Source organism: Oreochromis niloticus, linkage group LG6 (genome assembly GCF_001858045.2).
Source record: "Oreochromis niloticus isolate F11D_XX linkage group LG6, O_niloticus_UMD_NMBU, whole genome shotgun sequence".
NCBI classification, from domain to species: Eukaryota; Metazoa; Chordata; class Actinopteri; order Cichliformes; family Cichlidae; genus Oreochromis; species Oreochromis niloticus.
In genome coordinates, this window is record NC_031971.2 from 40,493,644 (window position 1) to 40,510,376 (window position 16,733).

At 40.7% G+C, this 16,733-nt stretch overlaps 1 protein-coding gene across 1 annotated transcript in view; it reads left to right on the forward strand.

Annotated features, from left to right (window-relative positions):
* Window positions 1-16,733, forward strand: part of LOC100707400 (high mobility group protein B2) — a 642,043-nt gene that overhangs the window by 179,380 nt on the left and 445,930 nt on the right. The gene's annotated exons all lie outside the window — the stretch shown is intronic.

A 16,733-nucleotide genomic window follows, 5' to 3' on the forward strand; every position in this document is an offset into this window, starting at 1 on the left:
TCTGCTACATTTTTTCCAGCTCTGATATTTGTATACAGCTTAATTAGGACCCCAGATGTGATTGGGTGTGATAGTTTGGTTCCAAATGAAGCAGGAGTAAAGGATCATATAATGTCAGACATATAAATAAATACCTTTATGGGTGGTGGGTTTTTTTTTTTTTTTTTCAATTCTGGAATTTAAACATCGAATACTGCGATATTTTAACATTAAACAGAAGTCTTTGTAAGTTTGTTACTGACTCCAAATGAACCCCTGCAGCTGTGCTACTGTGTGCAAGAATTACTTTCTGTCATGTCTTCCACCTCATTTCATCTCAGATTTCTATCTTATTTGATGTCTCACATCTCATTTCCATAAACTCAAACACATCATGTAAATCTTTACGAGTGTGTTTAGATTGAAAAGAGGAAAAATCTTGATTTGTATCTTATAAGTTTTACAGCGACCATTGTCTATGAGCAGCAGAAAGTGTTGAAGGACAATACTTATTAAAAATTCCAGATGTTTTGGCTGATGTAAATAAATATAAATAATGCTGCAGGCCTACAAAAGAAATACTGAAGGAGACTGGAGCGATATAAACAGCTTCAATATGATCAACTTTAGCTGCTGTTTTTAACTTGGACCAAACAAAAAGCCTCTAATGAGTCATCATAGAGTGTGTCCAACATTAATTTAGGAGGAACAGATGCACACATGTGCACAGGCAGGGACAAAGATTAAAATAAAACACAGACTCACTGTTTATTTTTTCTGCTGAAGTTATTGTCTAAGTATAGAGCTTCATTTATTTCTTGAAAACATGAAAGATTCTTGTGCATTTATTTATGAATGTTGATTAGAGTAAAATTAAATTAAAATTGATTAAGATTTTAACAAGATATTTTAAATGAGTTATCTAACAGTTGAAGCTCGATTTAGATGAAACAACAACAAACAAGGAAATCTGTAACAGGACGATTGTCAAAGAAGACAAAACCTGAAGAGTTGCTGATCAGCACATCTGGGAAATACGATGAGCTGAAACAACAAGAATCCATCCTGATCTGTTACTCTCAATGTTGTTGGCGCATTTCAGGAGGACGCTGCTAATGAAGTTACACAATTACACAGTGAATTCACGTTTATTATTATATTTACAAAATACCTCGTGTTTCGGTCGTATCATTTTATTTTGTTGTATTTATCCGCCACACCTTAAAGGCCGGTCGATGAAAATATTGTCGGACGTTAAACTGTCCGTGGAGCAGCAAAGGTTGGGGACCGCTGAGCTACACGCAGCCCAACAGTGAGTTTGAAATATTGTGTTCATTAAAAAGTTTTATGAAGTAAAATTATTGTAATAAGAATTTAAATTATTGTACTTCAAAACCTGGGGCTGTATTTTGTTTATTATTTACATGATTTGGGCTCAATTTGTTTTTCTTTTTTGTAATGCTTTTGATTTTTTATTGGATTATTAAATGATTATTGGATATATAAGTGCTTATTCAGGGATTATTGTACATGTCAGTGATTAATGAGGTTGAAATTTACAGGCTTTGCTGACCTTAAAACACAAGTTTATCAAACCAAGTTCTCTGATATGATGAAATTCTCTGTTTCATGTTTTATCCACTTTGCTCTGGCAGTCGATCTTTAGCATTTGGTCCAGTACTTATTTAAATATTAAAATATCCCAACTATTGAAAGTGCTGTTACATACAGAGCTGAGGTCACTGCTGCTAAAGGAGGTTAATTAATAAAACTTTGTCTATTAGTTTAGTGAGACTGTGTTTGTGCATAATTGTGACTTTGATTAAGGTAGAACTGGAATGATAGATTTATTTTGGTTCACGTACATTTGCTGAACAAAAATCTTGTTTTCATTTCTCTGCAGGTCACTGTAACTGATGATAAAAAAAATAACAGTGTGTGTTTGTTAACTGTAAGAACATTTCTGTGACCCCCCACACCCTCTAGCAGATCATTACATGAAGGAACCTTTTAAAAACAAGCGCGTTCATGCTCACAGGTGTACACACGGGTGATCACACACACAAACTACACCCTTTTTGGCTCCTACCTCAAAGCACACTGTGCGCTGTCGATCTCACGTGCTGCACAATAATGTTTAATATTTAGTATTTACTGTCATATTCCCATATATCATTGTGATGTTGTTTATTACTCTCGTTTTCTTCTGCTTAGTTTCTTCTTTCTTTCTCAACAGGTGATCCAGGTGATCGATATATGTATTTTTTGTCTGCTTATTCTGTTGGTTTTTGGTTTTTGCCCTTTTTCCCCGTCCCTCTTCTCAGCTGTTTTTCTTTCCCTCTTTCTTTCTCCCCTTTCTTTCCACCAGTCAAGTCTGTCCCGTATTCAGCAAGTGAAAATAAAATAAACAATAAAAGGTGAATCAAATGGACCATTACGGCAAGGCTGGGATGGTCCATTTGGTAAAGTAAATCCGTTGGGCATCTTTCTTCGCCTTTAGACAATAATTCTGATGGCAAAAGAACCAAACGGACAGGTCAAAAAAAAAAAAAAAAAAAAAGAACATTTCTGTGATCATCTTTTTTCAGCACATTAGACAAATACTGATCCTGTTACTCAACACGTAACACGTTTAGACAGAGCTATGCTAAGAACATAGAATCAAATCAAGCAATAGCACATCTAAAATATACGCTTCATTCTCAAAAATTCAGAAATCATATCAAATCAATGACGCACACAAACATGTTCAATTTAAATAGTAGAAACAAGTTCAGTGTGTGACAGTATTTAAGCAAGGTGATCGCTTTAAACCAATCAAACGATTCTCAGCTCTTGAAAAGACAAAATTAAACTGATTCTTCAAGGCTGAGCCTGGAGGACTTACCAAAAAGTCCATTGTAATAAATAATGCTGCTACTGAGAATTTCTCAATTATAAATACTTGGAAAAATACTTTCACATAGCCTTGTCAAAAAAAACTTGACAAGAAGGTTGTCTGCTTGTAAAGAACCAAGAAATCTTTTCTCATGAGGCACTGATGGCTTCATTTCATTCAGGTGTGCTATTAAGGTGTGCAAAGAGCTCGTATTCACAGCGACATGCTGCTGGCATTAGAACGCTAATTGTCATGCAGCCGTTATTAATGTCAAAATGTCTGTTCTGTCAATGGTCTATTATGTGAATATTACATCAGACTTTCTCTCGGTTCCTGATAATTGAGTTACATTTTACTTCTATCAGCCACATGACTAAAACATGCTGATTCTTATAATCCCAAAGGTACAAATTCTTTTTTGTTGTTGTTGTTGTTTTTTTAATTACCCCTAAACTTAGTGCAGTAATAGTCCTACTCTGCTGATTGCACTGTTGTTTCTAAATAACTTGATGTGCAGGACTTCATTGTAAGAACACTCATAAAGGTCTCCTGTAATCTCTGTTGATGTAATCCTCTTTGACTCTGTCCGAAAGACACTTAAGTGACTTGAATCACTGCCTGCTTGTCATGTTTACTGAACCTGACATCATTTTTTAGGCTGTCATGTAAATGTCTGCTTATGAATGGAATAATAAAACCCAATCTTCTACAGGGCCACCAACCGGTCTTCACACATCACGCTGCACACTTAATTCAGAAAGCCCAGTGTGTGGTGGTTTTGATGGTGCTGGAGAAGGCTCTTCAGAGGCTGTTGGTTGGTGAGTAAAATGCCTGAGGCGAGCCTAACTGAACACTTTATCCCTACTCTTCCTCAGAGGCAGGAGAGATAACAGTACAGCAGGAAGCTACCATGCTAATCAGTTCCTGAGGGCACAGTAGTCCCTGGGGTTGAAGGCTAGCTGCTGACCTCCCATGGTTCACGTTGCTGATGTGTGTGAGTAGGACTCAGCTCTGAGGCCTGCTGGGTTAACCCTGAAGGGTGGACATAAGTATGCCAGGGAAGTCAAAATCACAGGGAAAATATTGACGAGGCCCTTGTGTGGTGGCTGAGAAGGTACCGGCAACTTCAGGACTTTGTACATATTAGCAAGACTCAGTTGTTAGATGTTTCTGTTCTGTTTAGTGTCAGTGCTTTACATTATAGTAACATGATCTGCTACAAGAACCTAAAGCCAAAAGATCCAAAGCACAAACCACATCTTCATATTTCAGACTTTAAGTAAACAACAGACTTGAACCCACATAAATGACAACAGACAAATAAAATTTGGCATCATAGCCCAACAGCACAGGGCAACACTTTACCTGGTAATAAGCCACAGATTTGGCGGTTAAACACAATAGTAGTCAGTCGCCAGCATATAATAACCAACTGTCAGCCTCATCAGTTAGCTTAGCAACTTCACTTTTTCCATGATAAAAATCTGTGGTCCAGTTGATACTTTACTGGCTTAACATTGTTTGATGTTGCTTATTTACATCTGATTAACTTACTGAAATCTCTGCTGTATCCAGAATAGTGTTGTGTCACATGGAGAGATATTAAAAGTAACTGACTCCTGTTCTAGCTTTTTAAATCCCTGCCTACCTGCTGAGTGTAAAGGTTTTATGTCCTGACAGTAAAGATCTACACACTTATTTGATTGTTGCATTTAAAGCGTCTTTAAATCAAACTTTATATAAAACAACACTCAGACACAGTAACCGTTGCAAGAACACGCTAGGTGTGGGTTGGTTAGCAGAACATCAAGCCACAGTCAATTAGTGTCCCTCACCACTGGGAAAACGAAGATAAAGAAAGTGTTCAAACTGATCTTGAGCGCTGACTTTAGTACAAGCTGGATGAAATCATAGAGCTCAGTCAGTGCTCTCTGTACTTAGTTTGTAGCACAGCAGGTTTGTTATTGATCGCTTTATCTTTTAGCTCTGACTCTGATTTCAAACTGTCTGCGTTCAAAGTTCTCCAAGTTTAGTAAGAAGTTCAGAAGGAGTCCAGAGAAACACTGCTGTTTTGCCGATTTCCAAAAGCACAACCATGCTGTACCAGCAAGCATTGCATACTGTGAGTGGTCAGCCACCCGCAGCTCCAGTGCTGCATGCAGGTCTTTAACAGATCTCTGTAGACATCTGCAGGAAACAGAAACACAGATGCAGCCTATTCACTGGTTAGCACAGAGGTTCAATTAGTTGCACCAAAGGAAGCGCAAATTAGTGTTGAGCTGTAAACAAGCAAGCCCAACAATGCAAAGCTTGTTGCTTGAAATCAGAAACTTAGGCTTCACACACAGAGCTGACCAAGGAGAGGCAGCTGAAGGAGTTTCTATGGTCAAATTGGAGGAAGAGTGTAATAAATACACCAGCGTATCTCGACATTACAGTTTTCAAACCACACGGAAAAAAAGAGAATCTGGATTTAGCATTAAGGAAAACAGTAACACTGTAGCCAGGAAGTGATAAGGGAGGAAAAAAGAAGGCAGAATTTAAGGAGACAGAATAAAGAAGAACATGACCTTGACCCTGTTAGAAGTACAAAGACAGCAGTCGCTCACTGGAGAGTGACAGAGTCGATTCATTGACACTCATGTTTCTGGGGAGGTAAATGATAAGGCCAGGTGAAGGGAATTGCAGCATGGATTAAAATGAATGGCAGTGATGCCCATAATAACCTAATTACACTTTACTGTTCCCCAGGTCTGGGATATACTTCCTACTCTAAGGAACTACCCCTCTGTGACATGGACTATCAATTACTTGCAGAACTGCATATGCAAACACTGCAGTAAAAGAAGCCGTGCACTCTCACTGCATATTTCAGCTCTTACCTTACATGCAGACTTTTATTCGATGCTCCAGGATAGTTTTTTTATTGGTGAGAGGGAAAAACAATAAATCTTTAAGCTAAATTTGGACTGTCACTTGACAAATTTACCCATGTTCACTGAAGCTTCGTCAGAAACGGTCTTAGTGGAAGCGTGGCCATCGACAAAACATTCTTAAGGAAAGGAAACAGGCTGAGGTATGTCAAAGTGCACATGAATTGCACTGAAAATCACTGACAACAGGTCTGATGGAGTGATGAATCCAAATTTGAATTTTTTGGTTCAAAAAAATTTACCATAAGAAAAAGTACCCCAGAGCATCAAATAATCACTTGATTTTGAGGCTGCATGTAAGGAAAGAGCTGCTCTGCAACTAATTTTAATGAGAACTGTCACAGTTTGAGCCAGTGGTGTAAAATTGTTGCAATTATAAATGTAGAAAAGTACCGTCAGGTTTTAATCCATTATGAATTCTCATCTCAAAAGCATCTTAGTAGGAATGGTTTTAATTCTTAGCATGACAATGATCTCAAACATACTATCAGTGCATAAAAAGCATGCCTGGATAGAAAAACACGTGATAGAATAGTACCCTGTCAGTCACAGACTGACCTCTGACCTCTGGAAAGGTCAGCCTAGGCCTTAACATTGTTGAAACATCTTTAAAGAGCATGAAAAAAAGGTAGCCAACATCCAAAGAAGCACTTTGATTGTCCTTCAAGAAGCCTGGAGAACGTTTCCTGGAGACTACTTAAAGAAATTGCAAGAAATCTGCCTGGGAGAGTTCAGGCTGTGTTGAAGATTAAAGCTGGTCATAACAAATATTGATTTTCAAGCTAGTTAAAATTGTACAAACCTTCACCTTATTTCCATGCATGTTTCAACAAATCCCTGCCCCTAACTCCCATTTTCCTAACAAAACATATCAAAGATGAGATGCACAGTAATCATTAAGTCATGTAAACTAATTTCAAGGAATTAATCACCAGGCTGAGATCCCACCTGGAAGAGCTGATATAATCCCTTCCACACTTAAGACTGAGCAAACTGAGCCTACTGGCATGGCAGTGGGTGTACATCATACATCCTGTTAGTAACAAACAGAAAGTAATCTATATTGCCCAGGCAACCTCTTGCAGTTATGTGAAATAAAAACTCTGTTGTTGAACCGGTGTGTAAAACAGCCATCAGTCTGCTACAAGGTTTCATGTCAGTGTGACGTGTAAAACCCATTTTCAGGTATTGTTTTCCAACAAATTAAAATTAAACCATCAGCTTTTCCTCAACTTAACCTGTTGAGTAATTTTGGTGCTTGTTCGGATGTTGTTCCTGGGATCTGCTGGAGCCACGTGCCCAGTCTGGGGCTCAGTGCCCTGAGCGCTCCGATTATCATGGGGACAACTGTTAGCTCGACCTTCCACATCTTCTCGAGCTCCTCTCTCAACCCTTGGTACTTCTCAACCTTCTCGTGTTCCTTCTTCCTGATGTTGCTGTCATTCAATAGAGCTACAGCTGTCTTCCTCTGCTTGTTCACCACTACTATCTCCGGTTGGTTAGCTATCACCAGTTTGTCTCAGTTTGTCTGTCCATATCTGGAAGTGCCACAGGATCTTAGCTCGGTCATTCTCTACCACCTTAGTGTCCCACTTTGTCCCATTTAGCTATTCACTAAGCACACGTGTCCACACAGCTTGTCTCATCCTGGATAGTGGTTCTGACACTCACCAGTGCCCGGCTTTCTTCCTTCCATTTAGCACACAGCCTGGACTTGGGGTGAAACCCTCCAAGCATAGTGAGGAGCTTCCTTGTCTTCAGGTCGGTGACTTCTATCTCCTCCTTTGACCAGCTTATTATCCCAGCAGGGTTCCTGATTACCGGCATGGAATAGGTGTTCATTGCCCAGATCTTGTTCTTCCAATTCAGCTGACACCTGAGGACTTACCTTACTTTTGCAGGTATTTGCTGGTTGGGGCTTTCCTAGCCTCTTCATGGTTCCCATTTGCTTTTGGGATTCCAATGTACTTGTAGCTGTCTTCGTTATCTGCAGTGTTGAATTTTTGTGGGGTTTTTTGTTTGTTTGTTTTAAAAAAGCCAACGTGAGATACATACCACAGTCTCCTGAGTCACCACCACAGTGACTCATCCCACCACATACCCTCCTCGCGAAGAATGCAAACATCTGTATTTCAGTAACTGCAGGATATAAGCCACCACTGCCATTTAATGAGGTGATAACAGCCTAGTGAGGACGTGCAGAAGGCTTCTACCAGACAACTCGATGGGCTGATAGCACCTGATAATCGTCATTTAATGGGCTGATGGCATTCCAAGCAGGTGGAAATTTTGCAACAACGTTTGCAGTAAAAAAGAAAAAAAATGGATGAAAGTTGATACAACAAGCTTGTAGCACAGTTTTAACATTATCTGTCTGCCGAGTTCCTCTAACACGTTTTTAAAACTTTACCATCTATCGTGTGTGTTATACAAACTGAACACAAAAATGTCTTTTCTTTGTTGCTAATTTTATTATGTTGTCAGTTTTAACTGCTTTTGAACTTTAGTCTGTTATTTTATCCGTGTTCTTCAATGATGCTTTAAAAAGTCTAAAATAATTACACACAAATAATTGTGGCTTTTATTCATCATGTTAGCAAGTACTTTCAATTAGGGCTCAATGAGCAATAAAGCTCTCCCGTGCCCTTTGTTTCTCATGAATGTACAATTGCTTTTAGCAGAGAGAATCTTTTTTTGTTCTGTTTTGTTTTTTTCACATAACAGCACTGAGTAACAACAAGTGATGAAACTCCAAAAACATCCTTTCCTAGACAGGAAGCGTGCTTCTAAGTGTCAGTTAATTTCTTAATGTGACTGGTGTTTTGAAGCTAATCCATCTGTAAATTATAGATGCACATGATTAAGGCTTAAGATGTGGTACTGCAAATTACTTGACTCTCCTCTTTAAATTCTAATAGTCTAAATGTTATTCTGGTTGTTTAGATGCCTGTTCACAGCACAGCGTTGTGTATCTGTAGGTTTGTGTCACATTCATATGGTCCAACCCTTATGATTACTTTTGATGCTGAAACATTGGTTTATTGATACTGTAGTCTATATGTTGGATGTCTGTAAAAGAAAAGGCGTAATGGGCAGGAAGAGTTCATCAATTTAATCTGGTTCAATTGAATTTTTTATATAGCACCAAATCAAGGTGCTTTATATTGTAAGGTAAAGCAGTAATGCTAAGAAAACAGAGAAGATATAAGCTGTCCTGAAACAGCATATGATGCGTATTGTTGTAAATATGTGCAATGTTTTGTGAGATTTTATTGAATTAATGTCATCTGCTACAACATGTGACACTTTCAGGTTTATGTCATTGTTTCCAAGGAGATAAAGTCACTCCATTGATTCACCAGTGTGACTCAGCTACACACAAGTAAAACTGGTCCCCAGTCATAAATCCAATGACCTGGACCCTGAATTTAACATTTATGGATTTTATGTGACTCATCTCGACACTATTTTCACTTTTAGGATTCATCTTCCAAACTAAACTCTTTTTAAATCATCATTGTTCATATGTACTTTTTAAAATATAGTCACTCTTCACATTGCTTATTTCTTTACAGATGTTTTAAACTGTTGTTAACTGTTAACTGCAAATTTGTAGCATCGCACTAGTCTGATATAAAGTTGGGGGGGGGACAATGTTGTGGTGGTCTTCTGGCCTGTGGCAGCTTATTTCAGCAGCTCCTACTCAGTACCAAGTTTGTTCATTTATTTATTTTTTTGACATACTGTTTGTTTCTGGTTGTTCTGGTTGGCTTGTACACACAATGGAGCGAACTTTTTTGTGAACAACTGTGTTTTTCTTTTCTTTTTTTACAGTTCTTGTGCTCAGAGACTGTGTGAGCAGCCATACTCTCATTGTTGAGCTGAGCAGGAAGAGAGGTGGGATCTGTGACAGCATCGGGCATTGAAACCAGAGGAGGAGGTACAGAACCATCATCCCGTCCTTCATCATGGGGAATGGGAGATGAATTGGCAGCCCTTACCTGGCATCAGCAGGCTAATAGAGAGAGCAGCTCTCTCTATTCACCATGATGAACGCAAAGAAAACCAAGGAGCTTGTGGTAGATTTCCACAGGCGCAGACCCACCACACCAGGGATAGTGAGATAGTGGACTCTTATAAGTACCTGGGTGTTCACCTGAACAAACTGGACTTGAGTCACAACATCGATGCTCTTTACAGGAAAGGTCAGAGCAGACTCCACCTGCTGAGGAGATTGCATTGTCCTTTGCTTCAAATGGTTGACCCAGGTACTTAAACTCATCCACCTTCATTACCACTCCTCCTCGCATCTTCACTGTTGTACCTGTCTTCTTCTCATTCATGTTTTCTATCTCCACAGAGCATATCTCCACCTCTCCAGGTTCTTCTCCACTTGCTCTGTACTCTCCCTACAGATCACAGTGTCATCTGCAAACATCCACAGAGACTCCTGCACGACCTCATCTGTCACTCTGTTGTTAACCACTGCAAACAAGAAGGGACTCAAAGCCGATCCCTGATATAATCCCACCCCTACCTAAACCCATCTCCCACTCCCACTCACTGCCTCATCACTGTCTCACTATCCTCAGACATGTTCTGCACCACCCTCATCTATACTTCTCCTTCAACACTCTCACAGCAAACATTGCATCTGTAGCGTCCTGTCTGGGTATGAAGCCACAATGCTGTTCCTTGATCATAACCACTCTTCTTTATTTATGTGGCAATCTGGCAATAAACATTCTGGAGATTTCCTGCAATGAGCCAACACTGGCAAACCTGCACTGACATATTCAAGCGAATGGACTTCTTTCCACAAATCTGCTGCAAACATTTTGTTTTAAACATGTCCACACGGGATACTGTTTGGTTATGAATTGTGAGTATCAGTCTAATTAATTTCTCGAGCACTGTGCTGCTTATCAAATAGGTTTTGATTAGAGTTTTAATGTGTTAAAATTGCAACTGTGACAACAACTGCTAATGAGTTTGACTGTACAGCACTGGGCCCGCTCTCCTCACAGGGAATAACGGGCTCGGACAGAGCACAAGCCCTAGCCAAGGAATGGCATTACTAATTAATTTATACTGTAACTGCCTACGCTTCTGCGAGCCTTTTGATGGAGAGCATGGTTATTCCTTTTGCACTTTCTCTTTCAGTGGTGGCAGTTGCAGCACCCCTCTATCACTAAATGAATGACATTAAACACTGAATTCACAGAACACCTCGTAATACTGTGACTAGTGCTGTGTCACTTCCTCCATTTGGATGGGAACTCATTTTGTTGGTTGGAGGCACACTCAGTAATATGCTCAGTTAGACAGATCATAATTGCATTTTTATGATCGTGGCCTGCTGTTTGACAACCAAAACAGAGCAAACAAGAAAAAAATAAAGCAGAAACAGACAAAGACAAACATACATGCACACAAACAAACACGTTTTTGTGATTTTTTTTTTTTTTCTTTTTTATGTCTCATTTTGTCTCTCTAGTAAGCCTGAGAGAGGTGGAGTCAGCTAGCCATGAACATCAGGACTACACTCACCCCGAAAACCTTCCGGTGCACCCCACTAAATCCATCTGTTCAGACCTCTGGTGCTGGCCAGCCCCACAAAGTCTCCCCTCAGCCGTTGGAACAGTTGGAAACACACACCTTCCTGTCTGGCTGTGTGGTTGCTCTGTCTCTCCTGTTCTCGCTCACGCACACACCCACACACACACACACAAACATGCACCAACACACACACACACACTCATTTAGGGCCATACTATGAATATTTATGGTGCTGTGTTTTAGAAAAGAAGGCACTGGATTGACATGTGTGAATGTGGACATATCATGATTAATATGAAGGATGAACACCATCCCATACATTTTTGAAATAATGGAAAGCTGCTCCCATAGAGAGGCCAAGTGTTACAGTGTTATATGGTTCATCCGCAGCAAATGAGCACTGAACCATAATTATTTCGGAATCCATAATACACAACACACCCACACTGTAGCCCATTTATTTGTACATTATAATGGCCAGAGGGCCTGGAATGACCAGTTTGCTTTTACAAGCCTAAAAACCACTATTCATTCAAGCCAAGAGATAAGCCTTTAATGAGGTATTTTATTAAAGAAATAGCTCAATTGCAATATGAATACAGTGGTTAAATAAAGTAATATTTTCAAAATACTTTCAAAGTTCAATACCAAACTGTACGTGAACTGCATAATCATTGGCAACAGGTCTGGTATAGTGACGAATCCAAATTTGTACATACAAATGACCTACAGGGTGGGCCATTTATATGGATACACCGCAATAAAATGGGAATGGTTAATGATATTAAAGTCCTGTTTGTGGCACATTAGTATATGTGAGGGGGAAAACTCCTCGAGATGGGTGGTGACCATGGTGGCCATTTAGAAGTCGGCCATCTTGGATACAACTTTTGTTTTTTCAATAGGAAGAGGGTCATGTGACACATCAAACTTATTGGTAATGTCACAAGAAAAACAATGGTGTGCTTGGTTTCAACGTAACTTTATTCTTTCATGAGTTATTTACAAGTTTCTGACCACTTATAAAATGTGTTCAGTGTGCTGCCCATTGTGCTGGATTGTCAATGCAACCCTCTTCTCCCACTCTTCACACACTGTTAACAACACCGCAGGAGAAATGCCAGCACAGGCATCCAGTATCCGTAGTTTCAGGTGCTGCACATCTCGTATCTTCACACCATAGACAATTGCCTTCAGATGACCCCAAAGATAAAAGTCTAAGGGGGTCAGATCGGGAGACCTTGGGGGCCATTCGACTGGCCCACGACAACCAAACCACTTTCCAGGAAACTGTTCATCTAGGAATGCTCGGACCTGGCACCCATAATGTGGTGGTGCACCATCTTGCTGGAAAAACTCAGGGAACGTGCCAGCTTCAGTGCATAAAGAGGGAAACACATCATCATGTAGCAATTTCAAATATCCAGTGGCCTTGAGGTTTCCATTGATGAAGAATGGACCCACTATCGTTGTACCCCATATACCACACCAAACCATCACTTTTGTTGTTCCAACAGTCTTGGAGGGATCCATCCAATGTGGGTTAGTGTCAGACCAGTAGCGGTGGTTTTGTTTGTTAACTTCACCATTCACATAAAAGTTTGCCTCATCACTGAACAAAATCTTCTGCGTGAACTGAGGGTCCTGTTCCAATTTTTGTTTTGCCCATTCTGCAAATGCTGTGCACCGATCTGGGTCATCCTCATTGAGATGCTGCAGTAGCTGGAGTTTGCCATTTGTGAGTAGCTAATATCCGCCGAAGGGATGTTCGACTAATGCCACTCTCCAGTGACAGTGAGTGCTACGCTGTGGGCTCTTGCTGAATGAAGCTAGGACAGCCACTGATGTTTCTTCATTAGTGACAGTTTTCTTGCGTCCACATTTTGGCAAATCCAACACTGAACCAGTTTCACGAAACTTAGCAAGCAGTTTGCTAACTGTAGCATGGGAGATGGGTGGTCTCGTAGGGTGTCCTGCATTGAAATCTGCTGCAATGACCCGGTTACTGCGTTCACCAGATATCAACACAATTTCGATCTTACGTGTTAACCTCTTCGACATGTCAATGGCTGTGCACAAAGAGAAACTTGTAAATAACTCATGAAAGAATAAAGTTACGTTGAAACCAAGCACACCATTGTTTTCCTTGTGACATTACCAATAAGTTTGATGTGTCACATGGCCCTCTTCCTATTGAAAAAACAAAAGTTGTATCCAAGATGGCCGACTTCTAAATGGCCACCATGGTCACCACCCATCTTGAGGAGTTTGCCCCCTCACATATACTAATGTGCCACAAACAGGACTTTAATATCACCAACCATTCCCATTTTATTACGGTGTATCCATATAAATGGCCGACCCTGTACAACCATCTGTAAAACACAGTGGAAGTTCTAACAAGTTTGGGATTGCATTTGAGCCATCGTTCTCCTCCACTTATCAGGTTTGCAGGATGGGGGGTGAGAGAGGCAGGGACGCCCTGGACAGGTCGCCAGTCTCACAACCGTGGGACGATCGTGGCTCAAGAGTTGGGAGTTTGTCTTGTAATCGGAAGGTTGCTGGTTCGAGCCCCGGCAAGGTTGTTGTGTCCTTGGGCAAGACACTTCACCCGTTGCCTACTGGTGGTGGTCAGAGGGCCCGGTGGCACCAGTGTCCGGCAGCCTCGCCTCTGTCAGTGCGCCCCAGGGCAGCTGTGGCTACAATGTAGCTTGCCATTGCCAGTGTGTGAATGGGTGGATGACTGGATGTAGTGTAAAGCACTTTGGGGTCCTTAGGGACTAAGTAAAGTGCTATACAAATAAAGGCCATTTACCATTTAGAAAGCCAGTGGTGTTAAAATTAAAACTGATGGAATGATGAGTGCATAAAATTACTGTCAGAATTTGATCTGTTATGAACCATCATCAGAAAACGCAATGGTTTCATTTTTCAGCACGATAGTGATCACAAACACACTACCAGTGCATTAAAAGCATGTCTGGATAGAAGAACACACTGTAGTCATACCACATCAGTCAAAGACTGAGCTCTCCAGAGCCTGGACCTTAACATTGTTGAAGCATCTTTAAAAAGAATGAAAAAAGGCAGCTAACATCCAAAAAAGAGCTTCGAACACCTCGAGAACTATTTCTGAAGACAAACAAATTACAAGAAAGTTTCCTAAAAGAGCTCAGGCCGTGTTGAAGAATAAAGGTGGTCATAACAAATATTGATTTTCAAGTTAGTTAAAAAAAATAAAAATTCTGTTTCTGTCTTTATTCTGTATTTCCATGTATGTTTGCTTGTTTCAATGCTGCACCTAGTTTCGATTTTTCTTAAAAAAAAAAAATATGTGAAATGAGGAAAGACTCAAGACTTTTGCACATTACTCTTTGAGTCCTTTTGACCAGATTTACTGGTCCAAATGATGCTTGAGGGTGCATGGGAGTTTGCTCAACCAGCCTTTGTGTTTGTGTTTTGTGGACTTGGAGAAGGTTTCCAACTGTGTCCATTGGAGTCTCCTGTGGGAGGTGCTTCGGGAGCATGGAGTGCCTGGCCTGTTGCTATGAGCCATTCAATCCTTTACAATACAACCATTGCAAGAAATTGGTCCACATAGCCGCCAATAAGTAGCCACTTGTTCCAGGTAGGTGTTGGACTCCTGCCCTTTGTCACTGATTCTGTTCATAATTTTTATGGACTCAATTTCCAGGAGTAGCAAAGTGGTGGAAGGCTTTCACTTGGGAGGTCTCAGAATCTCGTCTTTGTTTTTTGCAGGTGATGTGGTTCTGTTGGCTTCATCAGGTGGTGGCCTCCAGCTCGCACTGGAGTTGTTCGCAGCTGAATGTGAAGCACAAGAAATGAGAATCAGCACCTCCACGTCTGAGCCCATGGTCCTCAACAAGAAAAGGTAGAGTGCCCATTCTAACAAACAAGACAAACACTCTGTGTCAGGGACAAGTTACTGCCCTCACCTATGGTCAAGAGCTTTGTGTAGTGACCAAAAGAACGAGATAGCTGATACAAGCACTTTCTGTGAAAGACGGCTGGCCTCTCTCTTAGAGATAGGGTGAGGCGTTCGGCCATCCAGGCATGGCTCAGAGTGGAGCCACTACTCTTCCACATCAAAACAGGACATGGTGGAGAGGTTATACCTCTGAGCTGGCTTTGGAATGCCTTGGGGTTCTCTTGGATAAACTGAAGGAGGTGGCTAGGGAGAGGGAGGTCTGGGCTTCTCTGCTTAGGCTGCTACCCCCGTGATCCGGCTCAGGATAAGCAGAAGAGGATGGATGGATGGATGGATGAATGGATGGATGGATGGATGGAATCTAGTCTGTTTTCTCCTTAAAGTATAACACATTTAAGGTGAGCCAAAGTGATGCATCAGAGTTTAAACTCCTACCTCACTGTGGTTTTACAAAATAGCCCCCCCCCCAAAGAGAATCTTGCATAGGCCTCAAAAAAGGCAGAAACGGCCCTGTGGACTTTTGTATTATACACTGAACTCTCGGATGTTGCTAGCTTGTACATGTGAGCATTTACTGTTCACCAGCTCAAACAATGTGAGAAACACAAGCTTACACCAACAAGGCAGTGCTGTCTGAGAAGGCTGATCCAATATAAAGCCCAGAAACAGCTGGGTGCTGAAGTTGTCTTTGTATGGAAAACTTCACAAATGGGATTGACGAGGCAAGAACAAGTGAACTGACCTGAAAGGTTAAAGTGATGTGAAATTCTTCTCTGCAAACGCACTGATTCATATAGATAGTTTTAAACTCCTCAACTTCTCCTAATTGCTTTTCTCCCCACCAGGCACACATAAATTTTGCAGCATTTTAAGAAAACAAAACAGCCTCCAGCCATGTTCGCAATTCTCAGAGGCTGTTTGCTCCTCAACATAACTGTCTTTGGAGCTACACACTCAGGGCAATCAAGTTTACCGTGTTCATTTCATTTTGGAGGATTTGCATCGTAACATTTTTTAATTAGCACTTAAACAATAGTTAAGCATATGCTAAAGTAAATGTACTGTTAGTTATAAATTGAAAGACTGGATGAATTACATTTTTTTGTAATGATGGCACAAATCAAAGTCAGTGATCAAACAGAAGTTTAAATTCTTGCAAACACTGACTGTAATTCCTGCAGTCTTCATCAGTCATCAGTTCCACCTGCTCTTGTGTCTACAGTGATAATATTTCACATGTGAAAATCTTTAGTTTTTTGCAGCACTGACAGAAAATACAGGGATTGCTAAAATGTGGTGGCTAGGGCTCAGGTGTTAGAGCAGGTTGCCGGTGGATTGATCCCCTGCTCCTCCAGTCTGTATGTCAAAGTATCATTGTGCAAGGTGCTGAACACCCCCAAGTTGGCCCTGAAGCATCCATCACAGTGTGTGTGTG